This window comes from Temnothorax americanus, unplaced genomic scaffold, assembly GCF_048541705.1.
Source record: "Temnothorax americanus isolate GAGA-0224 unplaced genomic scaffold, ASM4854170v1 Scaffold3, whole genome shotgun sequence".
Taxonomy (NCBI): domain Eukaryota; kingdom Metazoa; phylum Arthropoda; class Insecta; order Hymenoptera; family Formicidae; genus Temnothorax; species Temnothorax americanus.
In genome coordinates this window covers 8851326-8864452 of record NW_027509442.1, presented here as the reverse complement: position 1 = coordinate 8864452, position 13127 = coordinate 8851326, and the positions used below count along the sequence as shown (strand labels likewise).

The 13127-nt window shown below is 47.8% G+C and overlaps 2 protein-coding genes across 7 annotated transcripts in view; one reads left to right on the top strand and one right to left on the bottom strand.

Moving 5' to 3' along the window:
- Nucleotides 1-6173, bottom strand: part of LOC143900022 (uncharacterized) — a 23875-nt gene extending 17702 nt beyond the window's left edge. For 2 of the 4 annotated variants that reach the window (XM_077410929.1, XM_077410931.1), the window contains exon 1: nucleotides 5460-6150. The gene's annotated coding sequence lies outside the window, so the exon portion shown is untranslated. The other 2 variants (XM_077410932.1, XM_077410930.1) reach the window with 2 other exon arrangements.
- Nucleotides 5928-13127, top strand: part of LOC143900020 (uncharacterized) — an 18857-nt gene continuing 11657 nt past the window's right edge. Inside the window, exon 1 of one of the 3 annotated variants that reach the window (XM_077410927.1) lies at nucleotides 5928-5948. The gene's annotated coding sequence lies outside the window, so the exon portion shown is untranslated. Of the gene's footprint in view, nucleotides 5949-12950; nucleotides 13108-13127 lie in introns of those variants that run through there. The other 2 variants (XM_077410924.1, XM_077410926.1) reach the window with 2 other exon arrangements.

The window sequence follows — 13127 nt, the reverse complement described above, 5'->3', positions numbered from 1 at the left end:
CCCGGACGTTTAACGTATGTGTACGTTTTATACGGCAAGTTTCGCTATAAATCACCTCGTTTCACCGGCTAAGTGTGCACCGCGTCGTCCGCGAGCGCGGGCGAACTACTTCGCAACCAGAGATAAGTGGCTACCGGGAAAATCTGTCATGCTCCGTAAGTGGCACGTCACGTCGCTCCCGCAACAATATAACGTTGATAATTCAGAATCCAAGACGAATGATCGTTTCGGTTACGCGCTAATAATAAAAAAAATAGACGCGGAGGGCTCTCCTAGATCTCAAGAATCGAAGATTGAATCTAATTTTCGTCTTGTTAGTCTGGAAAGCACTATTATTACAATCTGCTATCTCTGGCACTCCGCAGGGGGAGCCAAAATGCTCTTTGCGTGACGTCCAAGTGACGCTGTCCTTTGTGCCAGCCGCGGCTAAATGAGTTAGTCCACCCAGAGGACACCCTTAATCTTCATCTCAAATCACATCCTCTATCGTCACTGGAATAATAATTATCCCGGAACAATAACCGGCAGCGCGAGACACGTGCGCGGACGGAAATACGTTACAAATTATATCATTTGACAAATAAATATTGTCGCGACCGTGTCGACTTCAATCCCGACTGGCATTTTTTATCAACAGCGCGACGCAGAAATTCACTTCTTTCGTCGCACGATGTATACGTTACAAGGGTGTAAACGACATTCGCGAAAGTTCGGTGCCCCTGTATTTCCTCATCGATCGACGTGTTGAAAAATATCGCTTTCCCGGGGCGCGGGCGAGGCGGGGTAGAAGGCTCTATCGAAACACTTCTCCGCGTGCGAGTGGCGTGCATGAGAGGTAATACAGATTCGATAAGTCGCCGTAGACGTTTTACGAGCGAAATGGAAAACGCGCGCGCGCGCACTCTCTCCGGCATCGGGCGATCTACCCCTCGCGACTTGCGGAAGCGCTTTGCATTTCCGACGTTTTTTCGAATAGAGAGGCGAGGGAAGGATGGACTTTGAAGAAGCGACGAAACACAGCTGCGAGCGAGCCCAACCTCGAAGGAGCGATTCGACCGTATAGGGATCGGATAAAGCGGTTACCCGGCTACCGCCGTCCCACCCTGCGCCGCCGCTGAAACCGTGAGAGATGGGTATCTCTGAAAATAGGATTGGTGCGGCACGCGCATTGTGCCGAGGACAGTTCTCTCTCCGCCTCCGTGTCTTTTCGCCCGCGCGCCCTAGCTCTCCTGGCCTCTCCTCGTATTTATAGCCTTCGCCTTTTCCATCCGTTCTTCGCGCGCGCCCCCCTTACGCTCCCGCGGCTCTTAATTCGACCGCTCCGTAGAATACGCTTTTCTCCGAGAGGGAAGGTAATCCAGCGAGTACGCGACGGGCGAATGCATCGGACCTGGCGTGTGTGCAGCGAGGGACGCCAGGTGCGTCTTGATTTATCACGACCGCTGGAAGTTGACTGGAGGGCGACCGGGAGGGCGGACTCTCTGGTTGCCGCCGCGTCGCCGCCACCGCCGCCGCCGTTGCTGAAGCTGGGTGCCGCCTGCCGTGGATCTCTACCCGATCTCTTTGTGGCTTATTAAAATTTCTTTTAGGACGACCCGCCGCGTCCTAAAAGTCTCCTAACGCCTGACGGCGACGTCGATTACGTATGCGCGCGCGTAGTTGCCGTGTCGAGCTTTTTACGGCTTTGTTTATTACCGGCGCACTCTCTCTTTCTCTCTCTCTCTCTCTCTCTCTCTCTCTCTCTCTCTCTCTCTCTCTCTCTCTTTTTCTTTCTTTCTCCATTTATTCCTCTTTCCCTCTTTCCGTCGCGTACTCGCGTGGGCGTGTGCGCACGAATGGATCGACGAACGCGTCGGGTATATTACGAGCTCGAGAGCGGGGAACACACTGGCCGAGTTCTGCGGCACTCCTCTACGGGCGAGACGATGTAAATACTATCTGTAATTCCCGCGTCATTTACGCCCGGTGAGCTTTATGGGCCGGTTTATTATTGGAGAGCGAAGCTCTCGCCACGGCACTTGGCGCGGTTATTGTTACGCTGGAAAGGCACGAAATGGGAGAACGTTCGAAAAGGGAGAGGAATGCGAGTGTGCGTATGGGTTTAATATCTCTCGTGCATATCGCAGAATTTACGATTGGACTTGACGTAAGCCCGGCGCGTAGCGCCGAGTATAAGCAAGATTTACAGTTTACTTAATGACTCGCGCCCGTATAGCCGCACACGGATCCCGGATCGGCATGCCCGCCGTTTTTGCGCGGAGCCGCCGCGCCGCGCGTCTAACGTGGTTCAGATGTTCCCACGCTAGGCAAGCAGGTGTTGCGGCGAAACCGACGATTAATTATCCGCATCCCATTTAATAGTAGTACGGATGGGTCGATTAATCACGCTACGGCGACTGTTGTAAGACAGATAAAAAGTTTTGTATCCCCGGGAATGCGATCTAAAACGTTTGAATTGATTTTTGATAGATCGCGGCGCGACACGCGAGGGTTGTCGGCAATGTGTGTGTGTGTGTGTGTGTGTGTGTGTGTGTGTGTTATAAGGAATATTTAAAATAGATTATGAAATGTCCGTGAGACAAGCATGCCCTCTGTATATATTCGACTTGGAATTTCCTGGTTCGACCAACAAATTTGTTCTCTAAATAAAACGGAAAAGAAACCGTTCGGTCGATTTAAGATTTGTTTTAACCCTAGAGAGCATTCCTTAATTTTCTCATACGTGAAAGGCCAAACGGGGTACGAACGTACCCGAAACTTGTACCGCGCGTATAATATTTCTATTTGTCGTTAGACAACTTTCCAATAGATAATTTTGTTTGTTTTTTAATAGGGAAGACGACAGTAGTCATCAATTTGCGGTAGTAAAAAGAAAACGGTTAAAAAATTTCGAAAAACAAAAAAAAGAAAAAAAATTGGGCTGAAATGATTATTTTTATAAAAAATGCTGTAGCTTTTCATAAAATTCACCGATTTTAAAATTTTCAACGAATTTTGAAAGACGAATAGACAACCTTCAACGGCGTGTAAGCGATTTTTTCGTTTCTTAAAAAAAAAAACATATTTCTCTTAACATCTGAAGTAGAGGAAATAATGAAAAACTGTCGGATGGGAAAAATCGCAAGAAATGGAAAGTAAAACAGATTCTGTCGCGTATTATTTATTTGAAAAGTAGTCAAAAATTATAAAAGTATATGGAAACAGCAAAATTAACTCCACAAAAACTTTACAAAGTTTTAATCAGTTGCCGTGCAAGAACAGCAAAAATGAAATAATTGACCGAATCTTAAACACGCGTATATATGAAACAGGGGTAGAATTTTCCGGGGAGTGCTATAAAGTGTATAATTTTTCGTTACCGATTTTCACAAAAATTCTGAAATATACTTTACCGTGGTATAAATGTCGAACGTAAACGGCCAAATAAGGGTGTACGACGTTACCCCAAACGATTTTCTTTTTCGGTTTTCAGCTGCTCTAGGGTTAATAATCAAATATCGCTGGTCTTACATCGTTGTAATACATTCGCGTATGAATAATATTTTACGAGCTAGATCTCCACGTAACTCAAACTCTGAAAAATTGTGCTACATTTTATAAACGTATTTGCGCGCAACACACGCGATCTACAATTTATGCGTGGAACGGGATATTAACACCCGAACATTGTGTAGAGAGCATTGTTATAGATTTCATGAGCGAGATCACAAATCACCGCGAGCGGCGATACGGTTTTACGACCGCGACAAATCATTCGTTATGAAACTGAATAAGTTTCCAAATATACACACAAAAGTTCGTCGGCGCGGGTACACGACTACGCGCGTTATTAAACGTCGAGATATCCCCGGCGATGCGAAACATCATCCGAACGGATCGGACGAGTCGCCCGGCGCTCCGCGCCGCTTCTCGCGCGTAGGCACGTGGAAGTAATTACGATGTATTAACCGCCGTAATTCTCCTTTGCAAACTCCGAGTCATTAAACGACCCTTCGAGAAGAGGAAAAGTAACTCTCCCCGCCTCCGAAGGAACGTCAAAATTTAATACCGTCGGGAGACGTACGTGCTAACGCGTACTTAATATCCGCGCGATATATAAGCCGGCGGTTATTAAACTTGGAGAATATTTCGGGGGCCACACTTCTCCGATATCGCATCGGCTGGCTGGAAAAACAACAGCGTCCGCTGGAAACGAGAGGCCAGAGGGGTGCATTTCATTACGAGCTCATTCGGGCTCGGCAGCTCGAACTCGTTGGGGATCAGGGATATCCGCGGTATCGGATAATTAATTACGATGCCCCAAAGCGCCAGCGGGCGCGTATAAGAAAGCACCGTAATATATTTACTAGCGGACACGTGGGAGAAAGAGAGAGATTTAAGTAATTTGTTTAACGAGTCTCGGAATCGCGATTCTACGATTACGCGCTTGTTATCGACTTTTGCGGATGAGCCTTCTCCGCTGTATCTCGCTTTGCGGCAAGCTCCCCTTTCCGCCGCGCTTCTTTCAAGAAGCGTTCGTAATATCTCGCGCGTACGTTTGTAAGATAGAGATAAAATCCCGCCGCTTCCGCGCAACGGTATTATATTAGTAAGAACGCAGCAGATGAGCTCGGCATTGAAATTATTAAATAGCAAAGTGTGTTATTCAGTACGCTAGACTGTTTCAAATTCGATAATGGTACAGTAATATGGTTACTCGAGAAGGGACACGTGTGTAGTACAAAGCGTATTTTCACAGCGGTACGTATCGTCGATTAGTAAAAATAGCAACTCTGAAGAAGACTCAATATTTTCAATTTGATTTCATCGTTCTAAATGCGTGCCCGCGAACGACGGAGTCGCGCGGGAGAATTTAATAGAAACCGCTTAAAAAAGAAAAAGCTAAGTGGCTTTCGAGAATAAGAGTGCGCGTGATGGCTCTAAAAAGTCACTCGGCTCCCGCCGCGCGCGTTTAACGAAAGATTTATTTCATCGCACGTTTCGTAAATTATTCGTAAGGCAAGTCAGGGCTCCTCCGTAAATCAAGCTCGCAGCTCGGAGGTCTATAAAAGAGCACCGCGGGTAAACACGGAGGGCGATTTAACGCCGAGTCGACGAAGCCCTATTTTAAGAGCAACGCGCACCAAAGAGAATGCATATTTAATCAGTCTACCGGACGCGATACGTCCCGCGATAGCGGCGTGCGCCGAGGCGCACGACCGGTAAACAGCTGACCCGAGAAATCCCGTGAACCAAAAGAGCCCCCGCTTCGGCAAGCATCGCACATCGCACACCGCAGTCCGCGAGTCCGCACGCTTCCAGCTGACTCGTCGCACGGGGCGCGCCGCGCCGTGACTCACGGTCGGGAACCGGCGCGCGCGGCGGGCTCGTGGGATCGCGTCGCGTGTTTTAGGGGGGCGGTTTCGAGGGTCGGAGCGGGTGGGACGAGCGTAGAGCGTGCATGGGTGGTACGTACTTACGCCGAGCGAGGCCAAGCGTCGGTGCGTCTCCTCGGACCTGTGCGCATCGACCCGCACCACCGCGGATCGCCACCGCTTCTCCGCCGCGCCGTACTCCGGTCACCCCGCGATCCGCGGACACCGATGAGCAGCCTGATGTCCAGGTCCAGTGGAGAACATCCGCCACACACGCGCGCACCGCGGCGCGCCGTACGCAGCCCGGACCGGGACTAACGAGACTCTCCCGAATCGCCGGATCGCCGCCGATCCACGTGACTCGCCACGAAGGCACCTGCTCGGATCGGCGGGACGCGATCGCCTGCGCTATCGCCGGTGTCGCCAGCGCGTTTCGCCCGTGTGTGTCCCATCGATCGCGAGACGCGGACGCGAACGCGGTCACCGAGGTTCCGGGTTTCGGTCGCGCGCGTACGTTGCGTGGACGACGGAGGACAAACCTGCACGGAGGAAGAAAAAAGTCGAGGAGGCGCCTCGGCGGGTTGAAAAACGAAGGTAGAGACGAAATCGGGATTAGAGCTTGGAGACGGAGAAAGAGAGAGAGAGAGAGAGATGGGAAGGGAAAAAGGGAGGGACAGAGAGAAAGAGAGAAAGAGGAAAGGAGAGAGAAAAAACGAAAGAACGCGGTTCGCTCCCGGAGAATTCGAACCGCACTGCGAACGGGGGAACCACAGTCCTTACTGAGCCGGAGTTTGACTACGTACTCGCGGCTGCGAGACTTCGGGGTCTGCGCAGTCAGCGCGGTCGGTCATTCTCGCCACCACCATCGCCGCCGTTCCCACCACCACGTCAGCCGTCGCCGCCGCCGCCGCCGCCGCCGCCGCTCTAACCCCAAACCTCCACCACGGTTCTTCCCGACGCCAACCCTAACCTGCCCCTGCCTGCCTGCCTGCTTACCCTGCTCCACCCGGCAGCGCCCTAACTTCGCCGCAACGGAGAGAGGGCCCCCCCTCTTTCCCCGACGCCGAGTCACGCGCGTGAGTCGTGATTCTTATTCATATTCGCGCGAAATTGCGTCGGACCGGGCGGGTCTCCCGAGGATTATTTCGCGGAGATTATTTCGCCGGCGACTCCGGATCCTCCGGGGAGGGGTGGGGGAGCGGCCGAGGGTTGAATAGGGTCGTGCGTTACCGGTATCGGCTTTAGCGTAATAGGAATCGTAATTACGTCTCTCTCTCTCTCTCTGTCTCTCTTTCTCCCTCTCCCCCCCGTGTCTTACGACGAGTGTTCGACCCGGAAATGTTTGCGGGCATAATATTCCGCGGATAAATGCACGGGGCGTCGGCGTCGTAAAGGGCGTTAACGAGAAACTCGTAATCGTGCCTCTCGCCGTATATTAATTAAAAATGGTTGGCTGTCCCGGCCGGTTCGCGCCGCGCCGTCCCCCCGTAATTACGTTGCGTTCAATTAATTAAGCGTACGTAGCGAGAGCTGATGGCGCGAAGGTTGCGACGCGGACGCGGCGGTCGCGCGCGGTTTACGTAAACCGCGCGCGATCGTCGCGGAATAATAATTAAAAATTATGACGCGCATTAGATTCGTTCTAGGCATTCGTTTTTGCCTTTTCTTTCCTTCTTTTCCACCGCCGTGCGCGCCAGCTGTAATTTTTAATCACCGCGTCTGACGCTGTGAGCTGTTTCCGCGCGGTGTGCCGTGTGCGGCGTGTGCGCGCATTGCAGCTTTTAATCTGGCCAGCGCGGATGCGATAATGATCGCATTAATTACGGTATGATAACACCGATAAGCATCCGCGCTGAGCCTCGTAAAAATATAACGAGGCAAAAAATTAGGGCAAAAAAAAACGGATATTACAAATACAAACCGCGTATTACGCGTCGCGTTGGTACGCTAAATATGTTGATGTTTTCGGAAGCGCTTTTATTAAACGATAATATTTCTCTCTTGTCTCTATTTTCCCTCTGCGATTTTATGTTTTCATTCCTGCGTCGCTTGTGTGTTGCGACATAATATTATTACCGCAATAATGTTTTTCTCCTGTAATATAGAAATGAGAGATCTGCAGACAGAGAGAGAGAGAGAGAGAGAGAGAGAGAGAGAGACCGAATTTATTCCTCCACGACTGAATAATGTTTGAAATAAATTTAAAAGAATGCGTTTATCGTGAGATTCGATTTCCGATGTAGTTACAATTAGCGTGACGAGCCTCATTTTTCAAAGAGTCTCTCGATACGTATCCATCTCCGCTCCACCCTCCGTACGAGGACTCCGCGATTATCGCGTCGCGTAGGGACGAACGGCGCGTACGGGGAACGAAAGTTTCGTACTATCGCCGCTAAAGAAAACGTCTACATCAGGTTTCCCGGCTGAAAAGTTATCGTCGAAACAAAAAGAATCCACGCGCCCGAAGTCGCGCCGACTAAAGTTCGTTGCTCCGTATATGTGTTGTCCCCGCGTATTCTGCGGCGCGTTGGAGCTCTGCCAAAGTCATTCTCGCGTAATTCCACGGGAGTACGAGGCTCGAAAAAGAGATGGGACACGCACACGCACGCGCGCGCACGCACGCGAGCGTATAGACAATACGCTCGTAACCGAGAAGTATTTCGAAATTTATCCGGGACGCGCTTGCCTCGGTGACACATATTTAATTTTATCGCGGAATATCAACGTAAAAGACAGCTACGTCGTAATTAGAAGCATCGTGTAATAAAAGAAAAGAAAAACGGCATTCGTTAAAATAATAATATAGCGACAAAAGTCCGTAAATAAACGTTGCGGCTTATTATCATCGAGCGTTTCTCCTGTATTTTGAACAACCGTTTATCAGCCTTTCGTGTGGAATTTATCTCTCCGTTATATCGACGCGCGCCTCGTCTTATTACGCGAAATCCTCTACGGATTCTTCGGGCGAGCCGAATAGGGTCTCATCGCCATCTACCGTCCACCTCTGTAACTAACGATTTTAGCATCGGCCGATGAGAAAAATGATGAAACGTAAAACTGTCTTGCGCAAAATATTTATTGTCGCGTTACGTTCTCGAACGTGCGAATGAAAGAAACGTTCTAAACAAAGTATTTCGATGATATTTGTTTCGAAATAATATTATCCTGATACTTTTGTTACGCCGTGCGTTAAATTATTAACGCGTTAAGCGCACGTTAAGCGATTCACGCGTTCGTGCAGAGGGGCCATTAAAAAAATAGCGCGTCACGCAATATTCCGGCGGGGGCCGCACGGCAGATATTTATTCCGCGCAAATATCCGGTAACGTAATAGAACGGTAAATTGCATTTATCCGATATATTGCACGCGCAAATATTGGATCGTTAAAAAAATCGGCGCGCGACGAGCGTCCGTTCGACGCGACGCGACGGCGACGTACGGATCGCGTAATTGCCGCGTGTATAGCGGCGCATAAATTGACATTAAAGTTATAGATGCGTAAATAAGGATCGCCGCGAGAGCCTTGACGCACGTACGGCGCGTTGTGAGTAAACGCGCGAAGATGCGAGTCAAAATCCGAAATGCGTCGCGATAAATGCGTATATGCAGCATTGGGTTTACGACGATGCGCACGTGTGTGTCCCGCGTCTCTAAAATCCTTTCTTGAAAGCACAAGTAGATTTATTGAATCTTTTCCCAGTCGTTGTCGTTCTCTCAAACTACCCCCTCCATCGAAATATTGTAAACGACAATCGACAATCAATATCGACGTTTTCGATCACCGGACGATTTTACCTGATAATAATAATTTTTTTTTAATTTTATACATTTTATCGTTATGCTTTTAAACCACGCGTCGATCACTATCCCCGCCGGTCCTGAAACGGTTTTACGAAGCTGGAAATGTAATGTCACGTCGTTAAATTGATAGTCAATTTAACATTGATGCTAATACGCGCCTTATAAACCTACGAGAAATTTATTAATGTATTTTTCTTTAAATCAGAGTCATCGTTCGGACGATGACAATAATGTACAAAATACGCACGTTGCGGATATTAAAAATGCAACTCGTTCCTTCTGCGTATATAATAGAGATACGTTTCATCGGCCAAAAATTTTCCAGGCCAGAGGACAGATATTTTTTATCGCAGCGTCGGTGTCGAGGGTTGCGGGAAAAAAAATAGGGAAAAATATAATCAAGATTTTTCTTTTATTTCCGTCCACACAGGGGCGATGACTTTATTTACACGGATAATTTCTGGTTCGGTGTATTTGCGCGATTTACCGACTTGGCGATGAAAAATTAAGTCCCATTAATCACCGAGAGGCGTACATTTTCAACCGGTTGGCGATCCCGTCGGAACGCTCGTCGTGCTCGACGTTACGTCCCATTAAATTTGAACCCCGCCGCTCTGCTATCCTTGATTCCTCTCGTTATACGGCGTTCGAAAAAAAGAAGAAAAAAGGATAACTCCGCGGCGCGATCCGCGGACCAAAGTGGGAGATAGAGAGTGATGGAGAAAGAGAAGGAGAGGAGGGGGAATTAATCCCGAGACGATAATTCAACGGCGCGCGGAATCGGGAGAAGCTGTAAATCGCAAAGTTAATCGATGCGCCACTGACACGAGCGCGGGATTTGCGGGTCGTCGGTTTCCCCGCTCAGCCAAGAGATCGCGAGATCGCTATTTTCCGCGCGGGTGTTTCGCAATATATTTGCGCGCGCGCGCGCGCGCGCCTCTGACCTCTGACCTCCGACCGATCGCCGATCACGGCGAATGCAATTCTATACGAAACTGTCGCTCAATCGCGCACTGACCGCGCGAACGAACAACGGAACCGGGCATATAGGCGTGCGTACGGGAGAGTGACACGTATGTACCGCGTATATCCGACCCGCATCGATTTCCCATTGTCCTCTCTTCAAATCTGGAATACATACATACGTTGCGACGACGACCCTACAGAGATGCAAACGCGCGTTTGGAATTTGCGATCGTTGCTTTTGCGACGCGCCTACTATATACCTATTAGCGATCGTGCGCGAGAAACGAGGGGCTGTTGGAAAAATATAAAATAATTAATAACTCCGGACGCGCGACAGCTCGTTCGCTTATTTATATAATGATATATTACGTAACAAGCTGGATATACATTTTTTGTTTTCCGAGTTTTTTTCAAGATCGTGAAAATTTTTCTCCCAACTTCTTCCCGGAATATATTGCACGCGCGCGTAGATGAGATTGACCACGAAAAATAAAAACTCTTTTAAGTCAGTGAACGACGTTAATGTAGAACAGAACGTATCCTCGTAAATAAAATCACGAATGATAAGAAAATACAGTAAATAACAACAGCTATGAATAGAAAAAAAATTATTAACATTAATCTTTTGTCAACGCGCAAGATAGTTTACAATGGATTCGTACAAAGTTTACGATTTCGCGAAACCAAAGACAATTAGAATTGTCGTATCAAGTTCACAAAGTCTCTCAACAGTCGGATTTTAATGTTCGTTGTCCGTACACTGCCACGCATCGTTTTTGCAACTCAGCGGTTTGCGTCGCGACGATCAGCTGTCCGCGAAGCGGCGACTTATTTGCCGATATGCAGCGGAATGCACGGCGGGACTGAAAGCTCGTGGCATGCGTTAAATTACATCTAATTTGACGATTGAACGCGGTAAACGTCACGCGCGGACACGTCAGAGACGTTTCGAACGTGATTAGCGGAAAATGAGAATACGATAGCCGCTTTGTAACATATAGACGCGTATTATTCCTCTTCCGAGAAGTCAGTTTCTAAAATATCTCGCCAATTTATCCCGTTTCCGCGTATATGATTGAAGATTGATAAAAACACACATCTTTTATAATCTATTTTCATCTATACTACGACATATCATCGAAATTGATGGAAGAGGGGGAGGGGATTCCGAGTATATTTTCAGATGAAAGGAACATATGTGAATTAACGAACGAAAAATAAATATACTTAATAATTAATAAAATCAAAATTGGATGTGTGCGCGCACGTAAATGTTAAAGATTTTAAAAATAATCGCAAGTATATCATTAGGAAAGAATAGTAGTTACAAACAGACGCAATTAATAGTTGCTTTCCATTTACGTCAAAACTCAGATAATTCTCACTTGCGACGTCATAACTCAGTTAAATGCACGTTCTTTTTGCACGCTGGCAAGCGATGAGATATTCGACTGAGTTTTTATCCACGATCGAAACCGTGTGCTTTAATGAATCTAATAAACTCGCGTTAAAAGTGAGGCTATGGACCTGTATTATTACGCGATAGCTTTATCGTCATCGAAATAAGCATCAGGTAAATACGAATAAATGACATATCTTATCCGAGTATAAAATATACTCGCGTAACTGAGTGACTCGGATCACTTGAGTGTAAATGGAAAGCAACTAATGCGCGATAAAAAATAAGTGACCAACGCAGCTACGCGGAGGTCTTCGGAGCTGCAATTGGTGGAGATCGTTGCTGTTTAATTCGTTGCACCAGAAATGAAACGGTATATAGGCCGATTTCAAAACTCGCCGCGGTCTCGCCGTGCCCGATTGACGTCGTCAGTAATTTCGCATACAGATATTCGTTCGATCGGTGAAGGAAAAGCTTCTCGTACGAGCGCACGCGAAGTGCCGATGAGGTGACATTCTATAACTGGTGAAACACTCGTTAAACAATCAAACGGAATAACCGTGGTGATTCAGGCTGACGACGTGACGTCAACGAGAAAAGGGATTCTCCGTTCAGCCCTACCTCTCCCCCGCGCGAAAATTAACGAGAGAGGACTCGGATAAAAAAATATTTTACGAAAGAATAAGGTTAAAGAGATATATATCAGTTTTTTATATTTTTGGCTTTCCGTTTCTATTAAAGATAAACTAATCACTTTTTTACATATAATTTGAAAAAAATAAAAGTATTTTCAAATATCTACTTTAAGAAATTCTTGATCCTGTATCAGTATTTCCACCTTTGGTTTTTCGTCATTTTCGAGGGTATTCCAGTTCGTTGTGCGAAGCTGTGACTTTTTCTCCGCGCGACTTCCAGTTCCCAGGTATCAATATACCTTCTTGCTTTTCGATTTCTCCAAAAAAAGGTCTCCGCGTTCCTAATCGAGAGATCAACCGCCGCTGTCTCTCGATACGAACAATTGAATATTCGTATTTCGAATTCGTTAAGTTTTCTCGATTACCGTGAGACGTCGAGTCATTATTTGAGAATTAACCGCCGCGATTGCAGTTTCTGTGGGAACAAATGCGGACGAAAATAAATAATAAGTCGTCGACGCGGTGACGAAGCCTCGCTCATCGGCGACCATTTTACCGGCCCAGCACGATCGGCGATAAATCAAATGCGTAAATACGACGTGTACGCTCCGTATGTGTCACGACGCGTCAGTTTTTCCATCGTTTATCTCGAGCGTTTAATTTTCCCTTATTGGGAGGTGCGCCACAGTTTTTAAACCTGGCCTCTCGTTCGTATCATCAGCGTGCGCGTCGTACGGAGCGACGCATGCGCGGCGCCCGTCATTCCCCCCCCCCTCCCACCGTCTCGCGGGTCTATTCGTATACGTAGCCAGTATTAATCAATCACCTGTTTCATCCTGTACGCGTAACGCGTACGTGATTCTTTCTTTTTGCAAACGCGATCAACTGCTGCACGCACGAGGATCTCGGATCCGCTGTGACAAAGCGGACGGGAACGCACGTAAAAGTAGCGTGAGTCGAAAACATATATT